General features: G+C 45.5%; 1 protein-coding gene across 3 annotated transcripts in view; it reads right to left on the bottom strand.

Annotated features, from left to right (window-relative positions):
* Positions 1 to 12,254, bottom strand: part of LHFPL3 (LHFPL tetraspan subfamily member 3) — a 176,552-nt gene that overhangs the window by 5,335 nt on the left and 158,963 nt on the right. The gene's annotated exons all lie outside the window — the stretch shown is intronic.

Below are 12,254 nucleotides of genomic sequence, written 5' to 3'. Positions count from 1 at the left end.
TGTTGGGAAAAATGGGAGACAAAAGAAGAAGGGGACGACAGAGGATGAGATGGTTGGGTAGGGCCATCAATGCAACGAAGATGAATTTGGACAAAGTCCAGGAGACAGAGAAGGAGGGGGCCGTGATGTGCTAAGGTCCAAGGGGTCGCGAAGAGTCAGACAAAAGTCTGTAGATATTCTCCATCATCCAGTTTCGTGGTTGTCCCAAAGGTGCTTTTTTGAGGGGGAGGCAACTGGACTTTTTTTTTTCTTTTGAAGATGTTTCGCTTCTCCTCAAGAAGCTTCTTCAGCTTCGACTGGACGGTAGGGAATAGAAAGATTCATGTTCCTTGCAGACAGCTGGTCATTTGCATCCTTTTAGACGGTCGTTGAGGCCACTTGGAGGTTTCTCTGTGTCCTCAGGGTCACCTGAGTGGTACTCCTGGTTCATGGAGTCTGCAATTTTTTTCCCCTCTGGAAATCTATTCCTACTCCCACACCATTCCAAGGGTGTTCATCCCAAATTGCATAACTAAAAGTGTAGAGATTTTGACCTCCAGGTCATGGTTGTCCCAAAGATGCTTTCTTCAGGAGGCAATTGGACTTTCTAGTTTTTCTTTGAAGATGTTTCGCTTCTCATCCAAGAAGCTTCTTCAGTTCTGACAGGATGGTGAGGAACGGAAGGATTTATATTCCTTGCAGACAGCTGGTCATTTGCATCCTTTTAGGGGGTTGCTGAGGCCACTTGGAGGTTTCTCTGTGTATCTCTGGATGACTGAGAATCTCAACAGACTTTTAGCTATACCCATGATAGCGAACTTATGGCATGTTTGCAGGAAGTGGCACGCAGAGCCATCTCCGCCGGCACGTGAGCCATCGCTCCAGAGCAAGTGCACTGCGCAGGTGCATGCACTGTCCACCCACCAGTTGATTGTCAGGTAGTTGCCGCATATGTGCGGGGAACAGGGCGCACGCAGGAGATGTGCACGCATGCACAAACACGTGACATGCATGGGGGGGTGGCATGTGCAGGAGGCATAGGTCCCCCCCATGTGCATTGTCTTATGGGTGCTGTCACATGTGCACGTACACACTTTTGGCATGGCAGGACAGAAAGGTTAGCCATCTGTGAGCTACACAATTTGGGATGAACACCCTTGGAATGGTGTGGGAGTACGAAAGAATTTCCAAAGTGAAAAAATTGCAGACTACAGGAACCATTTGCACCACTCAGGTGACCCTGAGGACATAGAGAAACCTCCAAGTGGCCTCAACGACCCTCTAAAAAGGATGCAAACGACCAGCTGCCTGCAAGGAGTATAAACCCTTCCACTTCCCCACCATCCAGTCAGAGGTGAAGAAGCTTCTTGGATGAGAAGCGAAATGTCTTCAAGAGAAAAAACAGTCCAATTGCTTCAAAAAAAGCACCTTTGGAAGAGATGGACACAACTTAGCGACTCAACAACAACAAAACTATAAGGATGTGCAGTATAAGGAAACCCACACCTGCAAACGTTTGGGAGATAACATCCTTCCATGTTGCACTTTCTCTCTCCAAACGGAGAATTACAGGTAGTTCTGGACTTAACGACCGCAATTGAGCCTAAAATTTCTGTGGCTAAGCGAGACATTTGTTAAGTGAGTTTTGGCCCATTTGACGATCTTTCTCGTCACGTCCATTAAGTGAATCCCTGCACTTGTTAAGCAAATCTGGTTTCCCCTGGAGATTTTGCTCATCAGATGGTTGGTCACAAGAGGGGGAATCATGTGATCCCAGAGGACGCTGCAACCGTCACAAATGCGAGTCAGATGTCAAGTATCCGAGATGTAAATCAACGTGACCCCAGGGAGGTGTGGAACGGTCATAAGAGTGAAAAATGGTTGTAAGTCACTTTTTAAACTTTGAATGGTGACTAAATGACAAGCAAAGTCAATGGGAAAGCCAGGTTCACTTAACAACCGTGTTGCTGACGTAACCCCATGCAGTTATTCACTTAGCAGCTATGGCAAGAAAGCCCGTAAAATGGGGGAGGGTGAAGCTCACTGAACAAAAGTCTCCCTTAGCGACAGAAATCTTGAGCTCCATTATGGTCGTAAGTCGAGGAGGACTACCTGAAAGTAACCGGGGTGGTGGTGGTGGGAAATATTCCTGATTTCCTTCCTTGACCCATACCGCCTTCTATTTTTATGACAGCAAAAGATTGCATGAGCATTTATTTGCTAAAAATAAGCATCATTCATATGTAGTTCATTACAAGAGTGCACGGCATCAACATCTTAATTTGTTGCCCTCGGTTAAGAAGAAGGCGTTTTAAAAGGCAAGTTGTTTTATGCAAAAATTAAAAAACCCACTTGCCGTAGTCACCCCGCAATGTTGCAGTTGCTACATCAACTGTGTTTTCAAGGGCGTGAAGATTTTCCAGCGGATCAATCCATCACAATAGAGCTGGAAAGAACCTTGGAGGTGTTCTAGTCCAACCTCCTGTGCCAAAAATTGTGCTTGCGCACTCACGTGCCAGCACCCAGAAGGCAATGTGTGCGCCCCACACACCCTCTGCACATGTGCATGCGATTTCCCCCCTTTACCTGCACTGCGCCCCTGCTGATTTTCAGCCCTTGAGGGAAGCCTCTGCAGGCCGAAAAATGGACCCATCTAGTCACTTCCGGTATTTCCGGAAATACAGAAAGTGACAAAATGGGCTTATTTTTCGGCCTGCAAAGCCTGAAGAGGCTTCTAAAGCCTCTGGCAGGATGAAAAAGGCCTGAAAATCAGCTGGGAGCCATGCGCATGTGCATGCGCAGTGAGGAAAGTTTACCTGGGGCTCGCATGCCCACACAAATGCCATAGGTTCGCCATCATGGCCATATACCATTCTGGACAAATGGCTGTCCAGTCTCTTCTTAAATATCTCCAGGCATTAAGCACCCACAACTTCTGGTGGAAAGCAGTTCCATTGGTTAATTGTCCTCCCAGTTAAGAAGTTTCTCCTTAATTCCAGGTTGCTTCTCTCCTTGATTAGTTTCCATCCGTTGCTTCTTGTCCTGCCTTTAAATGCTTTGGAAAGCAGGTTGAACCCCCTTTTCTTTCTGGCAACCTCTCAAATATTGGAAGACTGCTATCATGTCCCTCCTAGTCCTTTTTTTCCTCTAGGCTGGCCACACCCAATTTTGCATATGTTTTTGTCTCCAGGATCTTAAACCTCTCTTCTTTGCACTTTTTCCCGAAGTCTCACCATCTTTTCTGTAATGTGATGAGCAAAACTGCATATTCCAAGTGCGGTCTTACGAAGAATTTATAGATAAAGGTAAAGGTTCCCTTGCACATACGTGCTAGTCGTTTCCGGCTCTGGGGGGCAGTGCTCATCTCCATTACAAAGACGAAGAGCCAGCACTGTCAGAAGACGTCTCCGTGGTCATGTGGCCGGCATGACTAAGCGCCAAAGGTGCGTGGAATGCTGTTACTTCCCACCAAAGGGGTCCCTATTTTTCTACTTGCATTTTTAATGTGCTTTCGAACTGCTAGGTTGGCAGAAGCTGGGACAAGGAATAGGAGCTCACTCCGTTACGTGGCACTAGGGATTCGAACTGCTGAACTGCCGACCTTTCTGATTGTCAAGCTCAGCGTCTTAGCCACTGAGCCACCGTGTCCCCCTGAAGGATTTATAAAGCAGTACTAAATACTTCACATGCTTTTCAACCTGTGCCTCTGTTTATACAACTGCTGTGGTTCGCCAGCAACTGGTGTGGACGGCTGGCAGCAGTGATGAAGAGGTCCCTGAGGAGCCTGTGCCCAGTGTGCATACACTCAGGGCTGCTCGAAGGAAGGAGCAGCTGTAGTAGCACGAGCGACTTGGGAGTAAGGCTGCAAGGTAATGGCCCCTCAGTGAGGAGATAAAAGCCAGCTGAGAAACCGGAGTTCTTTGCAGAAGGCAAATAAGTTTTACATTCAAGCCTGGTGGACGTTAGGAATATCCGAGTTGGTGTTTGGAGACACTTTGTGTTGGAATTATTGTTTAGTAAGGTTATCTGCTGTTCTTGGCAGCCTTGCAAAACCTTGGCAAGGCTCTTTCTTATCGGAGCTAATTGGTTTGAAGCAGCCTCTTACCCATGAAAGAACGGGATTTGTAAAGAATCATTAAAAGGTTGTACTGTTACCTTTGTCTCATGTTTGCTTCCCTGGAACCAGGTTTGGGTCAGAATAACCACCAAGGCTTGTATAATGGGTTTTCCTATTTCGCTTTTGTATTTTTGTATTTTATTCTGTGATCTAACAAAGCCTTTAAAAGTAAGATCTCAACCACAGATGGCAAATAAAGGCCGCAGTACCACTTGCTACCACCAGATGGCGCCTTTCTCCAAAAGTTTACTAAGGAGTCAAAGAATGAGTTTTTGGCCACTGGCGCTTGTATTTTTATAATTTCACATTTCCGCATCTCCGGCACAACATTCAATAACGCTTACAGATACTGTCTGTTGAAAAGAAGCGTGCAATTATGCCGAGCCTCTTCGATTTTAGGCAATCAGGCTTTCCAGCCTTATGGCTGCCACTTCTATATTTAATTCATATCTTCCACGGATCGGAAATGCAGCTTTGATTGATGAAATTTTACCCAGCCTATGGAAAAGTGGATTGTGATGAATTATAAGGAAGGTGCCTAGGTTGGACTTTTGATTCTCCCCAAGTAATTGAGCATCTTGGCTCCTGCACAGAAGCTTCATTTCCGGGAGGGGCTTAGTTTGGGAATAGTGGGGCATCCGTACGTTTTCGGTTCATCCCTGCTGATCAACCCACCCCCTCCCTGGTATCCCTTCTGTACGTCATTTGGCACTGGGGAGAAGTCAAGCAACCTTCTGAAGGGGTATCTAGGGGAAATGGTTTTAAAAAATCAAAATAGCAGTATCAGATGCCTATCTTCACCTTCTTTGAAGCTCACTAGCAAGTGCCATAATCAAGGGGATAGGGTGCATCAGGGAAGGGTGGAGGAGAGGAGAGAAGAAAATATGGAATGGAAGGTAGAATGGAGTGCATGGGGGGAGTGGGGGGCTGCGCGCCCCACCAGACTCCATTTTTTTCCTTCCTGAGCCCCTGGGAAGCCTTCTGTGATGACCCGGGACGTGGCACAAAAGCAACAAAGTCACAAAAGTAGGTAAAGTCCCTTTAATTCCTCCAACTTGGCCCCCAGTGTCCAATTATCATCGGCTGGAGAAAAGAAAACTCTCCCAAGAACAGTCTTTAAAGGGAAGAAATTCAGCCCGAACTCAAAGTACATATAAATTATAAATAAAAACCAACACAAACCATGCTGCAGCAATTAATGAGACAGGGCAGGATAAGGAATTGCAGACTTCCAAAAGATAACAGAACACACACAGTTGGGAGGATGCCAGAACCCAGATATGCCTCAACAAACAAATAAAGTGCACGCTTTGCTTCCAGCAAGGTGCTGTGTGGAAACGCCCTTTTTATCCTGTTTCCCCAGCTGCAGCTAATGAAGGGAATCAGGGCCTTTTTCTCCCCTGTAACCCAAGTTGCTCCCTTCTCCGTTCTTCCCTGCATATCCTAGGATGAAGAGGGGGTGGGCCTGGGTCTTCCTCTGAATGCCCAGCCAGACTGTGCCCCTCCCCCATTTCTTACACAGCCACCGGAGCCACACTCCCACTCCCTATCAGCTGCTCAATCTCCCCCTAGGAATCAGATTCCAACAGGGGCATGACAGCTTCTGGGAGCAAAAACGCCCCGAGGCTCCCTGAGGCCCAGAAGGCCAAAAAAAAAAAGTGTGTGCGCGCTGCAATTTAATAAAGCCACACCTATTCAGTCACATGGCCATGCCCACCTAGCCATGCCCATCTAGCCACGCCTACAGAAACGGTTGTTAAAAAAAATTGAATCCCTCCCCTGCCCCAGTGGCTTCGACACAGGCAGCATATAAATTTAATAAACAAATTCTGTCTGTGAGTTACAGCAAAATGCAAAATTTTGCAGAAGCATGCCAGAATTTCAGCCTAAACAAGGTAGAACTTCCTCCCCCCCCCCCGACATATATTAGAACTCTCACAAAGCAAGTAATGTTCTTTTAAAATTGCAAACAGCCCTGTCCAAAATGCATGCTTGCTTGTTAAACTCCCTTAAACCGTGTAATATAAAGTTCTGCATTGTAGGCCGGTGAAATATAAAATGTCAGTTGCAGGAAAGAAAGGCTGAAAGAACTTCAGTGAATTTCTTTGGACAGAACAGAATACATTTTAATTTTTATTTTTTTTTAAAGGAAAGACTTTTGCAGAATTCCTCCCCTTTTCCTCTGCATTACAAAACGGATGCATAAATATATATATTACATTCGCTTGTTCAGAGGGGGAGGGAAAAAAAGAGACACGTTTATGTAACTTAAGCCAGACAGACAGGAATTTAAAAAGCAAATTAATCATAATGAGGATCACAAACGAAGCATTAAGAGTCAACACAATCCTCTTAATTACTTAGTAAGAATTCTGGAATTGCTTGCTTTAATCTAAACAACAACAACAAAAAAAGATAAGATCAAAGACCTAGAAAACAGACAGAAAGGCTCTAAGGGCATAAAACACTAAGCCTCCCAAGAAACAAACCAAGGTTACAACTAACCAAGTTCAATGTGCTGTGTGGATGCAGCTTTGGGCTTCAATTAAACAGATCAAGCGTGTTTCAAGAACTGAGACAGGTAGTTAAATAAATAACTTGAAATGTCCCCAAGAAGCAAAAGAAATTAGAGAACATGTTTACATAGATAGACCTGCCTGTAAACAGATCTATAGTTTCCTTTTTCAAACTTGGAAACATGCTGGCTTAAGGGGGAATCTAACGTTGTGTTCTATAAACTGGGCAATGTTAAGAGGTATGACCATCATCTAAACATTGCCCAGTTTATAGAACACAACGTTAGATTCCAATAAAGAAGAACATTTGTAGCTCAGGGTTGGAAATGTGGGGTCCTTGGTGCCTTCTGAGCTTGGTTGTTTTCTTGTAGACGTTTCATTACCCAGCTAGGTAACATCATCAGCGCTGGTTCGCACTCAGTTTACATTATACTGTAGTGGTTTGTCCTATCAGTGTTGGTGGGAGGTGGTCTTAGATGTTCTTTGGCTGGGCTGGTTTACTCTTGGCTTGTTTGGCAAGTCCTTGATTGTGATAGTGTGGGGTAGTGTGTATTTGATGGTTGCTCTGTTGTTAATCTTGGAATTAACCTATGCTCATCTGCGTGTGGCTGGCAGGGTGATGTTTTGGTATCTATGTTCCAGTGGTGGGAACACTACTACCGGTTCTGTGGGCGTGGCTTGGTGGGTGTGGCAGGGGAACCTTCTCTCTACAATAATATATCACAGAGGCTTTAAATTGGTGGGCAGGGGAACAATAGACTGTGTGTAAATATTTATGGGTGTGATGACACACAACTGGTTGTTACTGGAATGGGGACTTAAGAGTCCTGCAAGATATTCTCTCCCCAAAATTAGAGTATTTCCAATTGTTTCTTTTGGTGGAACCCTAAATATTGTTACCAACTGGCCCCACTCTTCCTCCTCCTCCTCCTCCTCCTCGCCACAAGCTCTACTCCCTTCTAGCACTGATGATATTACCTAGTCTATTTTATTTATTGATTCTATTTATTGATTTTATTTGTCAATCGCTTACAAGATAACAGGTACAAGTATAAGCATGAGTAAGAATACAGGAAATAAGTATGAATAAATGGGGACAATAGGCCAGGGACGGCAGGCACGATGGTGCGCTTATGCCCACCCCTTACACAGACCCCTTAGGAATGGGGTGAGGTCAATAGTGGATAGTTTGAGATTAAAGGAGTGGGGGTTAGAGGATGTAACAACAGAGTCAGGTAGTGCATTCCAGGCATAGTTGGGTCATGAAACATCTGCAAGAAAACAACCAAGCTCTGAGAGCACCAAGGACCCCTTATTTTATTGCTCCTTTCATAGCTAGAATCTCTGAGGTCTTCCATGGTTTCCACTTAGAAACATTTCAAATGGCGCCGATTCCCATCACGGTCTCAGATCTGGAATCTAAACACTTCATTATTAAACAAGTTTCTAAGTTTGATCCTGGACCGGTTGTCTGGCTTTCAAATACCAAAACCCTGACTGGTATTTTCACACCTCTGTTCTTTTGTCTTGATTGTTATCTCAGAGTTGTTGTTGTTTAAATCTCTTGTGTCCTAGTTCACACCAGCCTATTTTTGTCCCAGCCTTTGGAGGTTAATTCCATTTTGCTTCTTCTTCTCATTTCTCCTTCTTTCCATTTGACTAATGACTCATCGTGGCTGATATCTGATGTTCTCAGCTGACCCCTCTGCATATTTCAGAAATTCTCTCTCTTTTATTCGCAGTTTTTTTTAAAAAAAAAACTTTCTCTGCTATCCCTGCAGAATCCAGAGAATTCTAGACCTCAGCAGAATTTATGGGGCATTCCTCGACTTACGACAGTTTACTCAGGGACTGTGCAAAGTTATAACGGCACTGTAAAAAAGTGATTTATGGTCATTTTTCACACTTACAACCATTGCAGCTTCACGTGATTTACATTCGAATGCGTGTTGGAAGCCAGCTGGGAAGATTGCAAATGGCGGTTGCATGCTCCCAGGGTTCCTACAACTGTTGTCATTCCACAAAGGTCACAAGTGTGGGTCCAAATTTGGATCACTGGTGATCCTGGAGCTGCTGTGATGGTCATAAGGGTGAGGACCAGACATAAGTCACTTTTTTTTTAGCGCTGTTGACGTAATTCTAAATGGTTGCTAAACAAAGACTACTTACATCTTCAATGTTTTTAGTCACTTTTGTTGCATCCTTCAGCAATAAATCATAAGTCCCTTTTTTCAGTCCTGTTGTGACTTTGAATGGCCACTAAATAAACTGTTGTAAGTCAAGGACTACTGTGTTTCCCCGAAAATAAGACCCTGTCTTATAATTTTTTTGCTGTTCGAAGTTACAATGGCATCGAGAAAAGGGATTTGTGACCATTTTTCACACTTATGACCGTTGCAGCCTCCCCAGGGTCACGTGATTTAGAATAGAATAACAGAGTTGGAAGGGACCTTGGAGGTCTTCTAGTCCAACCCCCTGCTTAGGCAGGAAATCCTACACCCCTTCAGACAAATGATTGTCCAATCTCTTCTTAAAAACCTCCAGTGTTGGAGGATTCACCACTTCTGAAGGCAAGTTGTTCTACTGATTGTTTTCACTGTCAGGAAATTTCTCCTTAGTTCTAGGTTGCTTCTGCCCTTGATTTGTTTCCATCCATGGCTTCTTGTCCTGCCTTCAGGTACTTTGGAGAATAGCTTGACTCCCTTTTCTTTGGGGCAGCCCCTGAGATATTGGAACACTGCTATCATTGCCAACCCTAGTCCTTCTTTTCATCAAACTAGACCAATGGTGGTTAACCTTTTTGGGCTCATGTGCCAAAAATTGTGCATGCGCTTGCGCTCATGTGCCAGCACCCAGAAGACAATGTGCGTGCTCCCCCATGCCCCCTGCGCATGTGCGTGCAACCCTCCCGCCACCACCCCCTTACCTGCACTACGCCTCACAGTTGATTTTTCGGATGGTTTGAGGCCTTTTTCGGCCTCCCAGAGGCTTGAAAAAAGCTTCTGCAGGCTTTGCAGGATGAATAATAGGCCCGTTTCGTCACTTCTGGTATTACAGGAAGTGATGAAATGGGCCTATTATTCGCCCTGCAAAGCCTGCAGAAGCTTTTTTCAAGCCTCTGGGATGCCGACAAAGACCTCAAACCAGCCGAAAAATCAGCTGTGAGGCACGCGCATGCGCAGTGAGGTAGGTTTGCCTGCAGCTCACGTGCCGGCACAAATGGCTCTGCGTGCCACCTGTGGCACGCATGCCATAGGTTCGCCATCACGGAACTAGACATACCCAGTTCCTCTTTTAGCCTCCAGTCCCCTAGTCCTCTTCATTGCTCTTCTCTGCACTCTTTCCGAGTCTCAACATCTTTTTTTATATTCTGGTGACCAAAACTGGCTGCAATATTCCAAGTGCAGCCTTATGATTTACATTTTGGATGCTTGGCAACTGACTCACATGTATGACTGTTGCCATGTCCTGGGGAGACATCACGTGATCCCCTCTTTTCTCATCCTTTGGACAAGCAAAGTCAATGGGGAAGCCAGATTTACTTAACGACCGTGTGACAGATTGAAGAACAGCAGGGATTCACTTCACGATTGTGGAGAGGGAAAGTCCTAAAACAGGCCCCAAAACTCACTTAGCCAACAACTCACTTGGCAACGTAAATATTGAGGCTCAATTGTTGGTCATATGTTGAGAACGACCACTATTATTAAATGCAAGCAGGGAAGAAGTGGCAATGTACTATAAATGAGGAATCAGTCTAATTTAAACTGCTTTCACAAAAAGAAGCAAAAGTGGGATTCTCTATGTGGAAACTTTCCTGGCCCAGATGAGGCTATAAACTTTTACAGCCCTCCAAAGTCAATTTTAGCATCTTAGCTTCTCGGCTTAATATACTCACTGACAGGCAATTAGCGCATCGCGTTTCCTATAAATGGCAACCCTGATGCTCCTTTGAAATGTGCGTGTGGCGTGGTGCGAATCCGGAGATGCAAACTGAGCATCGCGGGGGGAGGGCAGGGGGAGCTTTCTGGCATCAGGTATGCGGCAAGTTTCCGAGGCGTCAACAACAACGATGAAAAAGGTCACTGGCAAACTATTTCGTGTCTTTGGCATATATAACTGGAGGTGTTTCATGTGTGCGTGTGAACAGAACGGATGGTTCTAAAGTGAGAGAAAAAAAGAAGCGTTAGAAATTGTGCGTGCCTCACTCTGGAAATTGGGGAATTGTAGATTTGAGGGTGGAGGTTCGTTCTCCGAGCTTGTGGATTGGTTTCTGAACATTTTGTTACCTGGCTAGGTAACATCTTCAGCAGAGTTTAGGGGATTCAGGGTTGGTGTTCTTCTGCTTGTAAGGTCTTCAGAGGTGGTGTCATGCCCCTGTCAGAGTCTGACTCAGAGGAGGAAGATGAACAGCTGTCAGGGAGCAGGGGAGAGGCTCCATTGGCTGTGGAGGAAACTGGGGATGGGCAAAGTCCGGCTGGGCAGAGCAGGGAAGAGGTAGAAAAAGGGAGAGGGAGTTCAGAGGAAGACCCAGGCCCACCCCTTCTTCATCCTAGGGCATGCAGGGAAGAACGGAGAAGAGAGCAACGTGGGTTGCATGGCTTCAGAGGGAGGAAAGGGCCCTGATTCCCTTCACAAGGCACACCTGGGGAAGGAGTTCAAAAGAGAGGCAGTTGGGAGGGGCATTTCCTGGGAACAAATGAGGCATTTCCTGGGAATAAATATTGAATTGGCTGCTGTTATCTGCATTCCTGGAATCCTCCCAACTGGTTTGATTTACTTCACTTCTGGAACTCCTTATCGCAGGGGTCTTCAAACTTGACAGCTTTAAGACTTGTGGACTTCAACTCTCAGAATTCCTACTCCAGTAATATTAGCTCAGGAATTCTGGGAGCTGAACTCCACAAGTTTTAAACTTGCCAAGTTTGAAGACCCTTGTCTTATCGTGCCCTGCCGGATTTATTGCCTTATCTTGCTTTGTCAGATTTATAGTTTTAACTTTTCTGTTTACAATGTTTTGGACCAGAATATCTGCAGCCAAAGGCTGTTGCAGGTTCTTGGGAGAGTTTTTCTCCAAACCGGAAGGTAACTGGCACATTGGGGGCAAAGTTGTAGCTAATAAAGGGATCCCTACTTATTATCTGGCTGGGTTGTCTTTGTGCCACACCATGGGTCATCACAGGTGGGCAGATCAGGTGAGGTTCTTGTGATAGGGAGGTTCCACCAGATCAGGATGAATGGATGGTAGGGGGGCTTGGGTGGGTTGGTTGAGGGTCGGTGCTGTCTCTGGTAGGTTGTGTGGTTGATGTGGATTCTGAGGGGTTCATAGGCTGGTTGTGGGTCAAAGTGTCTGTTGATGGGATTGCTTGTGGAGAACCAGGCTAAGTAACATCTTCAGTAGAGTTTAGGGGATGTGGTTGTTCTTCTGTTTATAAGGGTTTCAGGTATGTTTGTGGAGTCATCAGTGACTCTTTTGATGGATCTTGTGATGGGGAAGTTAAATCAGATGAGGGTCATTGGGTGAAGCACTGGTTGGCAGGGGACTTGGGTGGGTTAATTGAGGGTCAGCGCTTTCTCTGGTTGGCTGTGTTGTTGATTTGGATTCTGTGGGTGGGTCAACGAGGGTCTTGTGATGGTTGAGG

This window comes from Pseudonaja textilis, chromosome 5 (assembly GCF_049901715.1).
Source record: "Pseudonaja textilis isolate UNSWEBS1 chromosome 5, rPseTex1.2, whole genome shotgun sequence".
In the NCBI taxonomy this organism is placed as follows: Eukaryota; Metazoa; Chordata; class Lepidosauria; order Squamata; family Elapidae; genus Pseudonaja; species Pseudonaja textilis.
Note: the sequence above shows the minus strand (reverse complement) of the source record. Positions and strands in the feature narration are given on the sequence as shown.